Source organism: Actinia tenebrosa, unplaced genomic scaffold, assembly GCF_029948245.1.
Source record: "Actinia tenebrosa isolate PJP-AT-01 unplaced genomic scaffold, QUT_ActTen_1.0 PGA_scaffold16__25_contigs__length_10494907, whole genome shotgun sequence".
Classification (NCBI taxonomy): Eukaryota; Metazoa; Cnidaria; class Anthozoa; order Actiniaria; family Actiniidae; genus Actinia; species Actinia tenebrosa.
Window position 1 is genome coordinate 5,432,318 of NW_028292576.1, and position 6,000 is coordinate 5,438,317.

Genomic DNA, 6,000 nt, shown 5'->3' on the forward strand with positions numbered 1-6,000 from the left:
TAGCCACCCTCAAGCAAGTCATCTACGAAGGCTGGCCATCAACCATCAAAGAAGTCTCAAAGAGCCTAAAGCCATACTGGTCATTCAGAGACGAATTAGGAATAGATGACGGAATACTAACAAAAGGTGAAAGAATCATCATTCCCGTAACGCTTCAGAATGACATTCTACAAAAGCTTCACGCAGCACACCAAGGAGCTGAAAAGACAAAGCTCAGAGCCAGAACTTCTGTGTACTGGAAGAACCTTAATAACGAGATTGATAAGATTACCCAATCATGCTCCATCTGCCAACAACATCAGGCATCTAATGCCAGACAACCGTTGCTGCCAACTGAGATACCTCCTCGGCCGTGGCACACCATAGGAACTGATCTGTTCCACTTACACGACTCTGAATACCTTCTGATCTCTGACTTTTACTCCAAATACCCATTCGTCAGGAAGATACCCAAAGGGCAGAGTAATAGCAGAACTGTCATTAATGCGATGAAGCAAATCTTCAGCGAGCAAGGAATCCCAAAGATAGTCCGTTCAGATAACGGCCCTCAGTACGACAGTATAGCATTCCAAGAATTTGCCAATGAATATGGTTTCCACCACGTAACAAGTTCTCCACACTACCCACAAGGAAATGGATTCATAGAAAATCAAGTAAAAACAGTCAAAGGTGTTCTCATGAAGACCCTCGAGAAACGACAGGATCCCAGTATGGCACTGCTTTGTCTACGCACCACACCCATTGACAATAAACTTCCATCGCCGTCTGAGTTACTTTTCGGAAGAAAGCTGCAAGATAACCTACCCCGCACCATCAACAGGAGTGCCAACAGTGATCAAATCACCGACCGGTTAAAGGAGAAGCAAGAAATTCAAAGGTTCTACCACGACCGTAATGTCAGACCTCTACCCGAGCTAGCAAGAGGTACCAACATCACCATTCAGAATCCCTCGACCAAGAAGTGGGAGCCTGCAGTCGTCAAGGAAAAGCTTGAAGCACCACGCTCATACTTAGTGACGTCACAAACCGGAAGTGAGCTTAGACGCAACAGATGTCACATCAGAGAAGCACCCCCAGGGGCAGAACAACCTACCAGTGAATATCAAGAATTAACAGAGACCAGAGGCAATGCAGAACCTCTGCAAAACAACGGAAGCCACGCACCTGGGACCATAGTTACCCGAAGTGGAAGAATCGTAAGACCGCCCAACAGATACGTTTAAAGACATTAAAAAATTAAAAAAAATAAAAAAAATTAGACACTTGCAAGCATGAGCAAGTAATATTACTGTTATTACATATGATATTTTTCTATTAAGATAATTTTAAGCATTTCATAAATTTAATTTTTTTTTTAATGGAAAGGGGGATGTAATAATATATACTTGTCACGCAACATTAGGTTCTATTATATAACAAATGTAATATGACTCTCTCTCTACACACATTGTATCAAGTTAAGCACCAGAATAAGTATACCCAAATTATTCGTCATTAAAGCAAGCAATCATAATCAAAGCCTCCACTAAATATCATGACACAAGTAAGACCGATTATTAATATCTATTGATGTTTACTTTAATAATACATTGAGAAGGGGTGTTATGATGAAATAATTTACAATCTAGAAAAAGTACATGAGATTGGGAGTGCGAAGACAATTATTAACTTTTTGAACTCTGCTATTGAAATTTTAGGGCTGTCTTCCTAGTGCCAGGAGGTCCCTGCAATTCAAGGGGGAATAAACGGATGAAAGTTAAAGAAACTTTTTAATTTATGCCTCTAGTGGATCTATAGGCAGAGATATTCAAGTTTATGTAGTAGAAGTCCTTCCTTGTTCTGCAAACAGCGCTTATAAGGGAATGTATGGGCAGAATACTGGATTTTTGACCATTTTTTCCCCTTTAAGTTATTCACTTAAAAACACGATTTTCTTTACCGTATTCGATAGTGCAACGCTTTTAGACAAGAGAATTTTCGGTGCGGAAGTCATAAGTTCATTTTTCAATGACCCCCTTGCTAGTCTCTGTGTACTCAATCGAACAAGAAAGATGGCAGACAAGAGCCTAGCAAGTACCTCAAACAACGGCTTTATCCTCTTTGGTTTCTCTGGTTATCAGCAATCTAGCTATCTGAATAAGATTCTACATGATGAAAGTTGAATAAACTTTTTAATTTATGCCTCTAGTGAATCTACATGTAGAGAAATTCAAGATTTTGTAGTAGAAGTCCTTCCTTGTTCTGCAAACAGCGTTTATAAGGGAATGTATGTGCAGAATACTGAATTTTTGACCATTTTTTCCGCTTTACGTTATTCACTTAAAAACACGATTATCTTCACCGTATTCGTTAGTGCATCGATTTTGGACAAGTGAATTTTCGGTGCGTAAGTCATAAGTTCATTTTTCAATGACCCCCTTGCTAGTCTCTGTGTACTCAATCGAACAAGAAAGATGGCAGACAAGAGCCTAGCAAGTACCTCAAACAACAGCTTTATCCTCTTTGGTTTCTCTGGTTATCAGCAATCTAGCTATCTGAATAAGATGCTAGATGATGAAACTTTAATAAACTTTTTAATTTATGGCTCTAGTAATTCTACAGGTAGAGAAATTCAAGATTTTGTAGTAGAAGTCCTTCCTTGTTCTGCAAACAGCGTTTATAAGGGAATGTATGTGCAGAATACTGAATTTTTGACCATTTTTTCCGCTTTACGTTATTCACTTAAAAACACGATTTTCTTCATCGTATTCGTTAGTGCATCGATTTTGGACAAGTGAATTTTCGGTGCGTAAGTCATAAGTTCATTTTTCAATGACCCCCTTGCTAGTCTCTGTGTACTCAATCGAACAAGAAAGATGGCAGACAAGAGCCTAGCAAGTGCCTCAAACACTAACAGCTTTAACCTCATTGGTTTCTCTGGTTATCAGAAATCTAGCTATCTGAATAAGAAGCTAGATGATGAAAGTTGAATAAACTTTTTAATTTATGCCTCTAGTGAATCTACAGGTAGAGAAATTCAAGATTTTGTAGTAGAAGTCCTTTCTTGTTCTGTAAACAGCGTTTATAAGGGAATGTATGGGCAGTACTGAATTTTTGATCATTTTTTCCGCTTTACGTTATTCACTTAAAAACACGTTTTTCTTTACCGTATTCGTTAGTGCATCGATTTTGGACAAGTGAAACTTCGGTCCGGAAGTCGAAAGTTCATTTTTCAATGACCCCCTTGCTAGTCTCTGTGTACTCAATCGAACATGAAAGATGGCAGACAAGAAGCTACCAAATACCTCAAACAACAGCTTTATCCTCTTTGGTTTCTCTGGTTTTCAGCAATCTAGCTATCTGAATAAGATGCTAGATGATGAAAGTTGAATAAACTTTTTAATTTATGCCTCTAGTGAATCTACAGATAGAGAAATTCAAGATTTTGTAGTAGAAGTCATTCCTTGTTCTGCAAACAGCGTTTATAAGGGAATGTATGGGCAGTACTGGATTTTTGATCATTTTTTCCGCTTTACGTTATTCACTTAAAAACACGATTATCTTCATCGTATTCGTTAGTGCATCGATTTTGGACAAGTGAATTTTCGGTGCGTAAGTCATAAGTTCATTTTTCAATGACCCCCTTGCTAGGCCCTCTGTAGTCAATCGAACAAGAAAGATGGCAGACAAGAGCCTAGCAAGTACCTCAAACAACAGCTTTATCCTCTTTGGTTTCTCTGGTTATCAGCAATCTAGCTATCTGAATAAGATGCTAGATGATGAAACTTTAATAAACTTTTTAATTTATGGCTCTAGTAATTCTACAGGTAGAGAAATTCAAGATTTTGTAGTAGAAGTCCTTCCTTGTTCTGCAAACAGCGTTTATAAGGGAATGTATGTGCAGAATACTGAATTTTTGACCATTTTTTCCGCTTTACGTTATTCACTTAAAAACACGATTTTCTTCATCGTATTCGTTAGTGCATCGATTTTGGACAAGTGAATTTTCGGTGCGTAAGTCATAAGTTCATTTTTCAATGACCCCCTTGCTAGTCTCTGTGTACTCAATCGAACAAGAAAGATGGCAGACAAGAGCCTAGCAAGTGCCTCAAACACTAACAGCTTTAACCTCATTGGTTTCTCTGGTTATCAGAAATCTAGCTATCTGAATAAGAAGCTAGATGATGAAAGTTGAATAAACTTTTTAATTTATGCCTCTAGTGAATCTACAGGTAGAGAAATTCAAGATTTTGTAGTAGAAGTCCTTTCTTGTTCTGTAAACAGCGTTTATAAGGGAATGTATGGGCAGTACTGAATTTTTGATCATTTTTTCCGCTTTACGTTATTCACTTAAAAACACGTTTTTCTTTACCGTATTCGTTAGTGCATCGATTTTGGACAAGTGAAACTTCGGTCCGGAAGTCGAAAGTTCATTTTTCAATGACCCCCTTGCTAGTCTCTGTGTACTCAATCGAACATGAAAGATGGCAGACAAGAAGCTACCAAATACCTCAAACAACAGCTTTATCCTCTTTGGTTTCTCTGGTTTTCAGCAATCTAGCTATCTGAATAAGATGCTAGATGATGAAAGTTGAATAAACTTTTTAATTTATGCCTCTAGTGAATCTACAGATAGAGAAATTCAAGATTTTGTAGTAGAAGTCATTCCTTGTTCTGCAAACAGCGTTTATAAGGGAATGTATGGGCAGTACTGGATTTTTGATCATTTTTTCCGCTTTACGTTATTCACTTAAAAACACGATTTTCTTTACCGTATTCGTTAGTGCATCGATTTTGGACAAGTGAAATTTCGGTGCGTAAGTCATAAGTTCATTTTTCAATGACCCCCTTGCTAGGCCCTCTGTAGTCAATCGAACAAGAAAGATGGCAGACAAGAGGCTAGGAAGTACCCTAAACAACGGCTTTATCCTCTTTCGTTTCTCTGGATATCAACAATCTAGCAATCCGAATATGATGTTTGATGATGAAAGTCGAAGAAACGTTTTAATTTATGCCTCTAGCCGTGAATCTACAGGTAGAGAAATTCAAGATTTTGTAGTAGAAGTCCTTCCTTGTTCTGCAAACAGCGTTTATAAGGGAATGTATGGGCAGTACTGGATTTTTGATCATTTTTTCCGCTTTACGTTATTCACTTAAAAACACGATTTTCTTTACCGTATTCGATAGTGCATCGATTTTGGACAAGTGAAATTTCGGTGCTTAAGTCATAAGTTCATTTTTCAATGACCCCCTTGCTTGGCCCACTGTATTCAAGCGAACAAGAAAGATGGCAGACAAGAGCCTAGCAATTACATCAAACAACGGCTTCATCCTTTTTGGTTTCTCTGGTTTTCAGCAATCTAGCTATCTGAATAAGATGCTAGATGATGAAAGTTAAATAAACTTTTTAATTTATGCCTCTAGTGGATCTACAGCCAGAGAAATTCAAGATTTTGTAGTACAAGTCCGTCCCTGTTCTGTAAACAGCGTTTATAAGAGAATGTATGGGCGGGCAGAATACTGGATTTTTGACTAATTTTTCCGCTTTACGTTATTCACTTAAAAACACCACTTTCTTTACCATATTTGATGTTTGATTGAATTTGGACAAGTGAATTTTCGGTGCGTAAGTCATAAGTTCATTTTTCAATGACCCCCTTGCTAGTCTCTGTGTACTCAATCGAACAAGAAAGATGGCAGACAAGAGCCTAGCAAGTACCTCAAACAACGGCTTTATCCTCTTTGGTTTCTCTGGTTTTCAGCAATCTAGCTATCTGAATAAGATTCTACATGATGAAAGTTGAATAAACTTTTTAATTTATGCCTCTAGTGAATCTACATGTAGAGAAATTCAAGATTTTGTAGTAGAAGTCCTTCCTTGTTCTGCAAACAGCGTTTATAAGGGAATGTATGTGCAGAATACTGGATTTTTGACTAATTTTTCCGCTTTACGTTATTCACTTAAAAACACGATTTTCTTCATCGTATTCGTTAGTGCATCGATTTTGGACAAGTGAATTT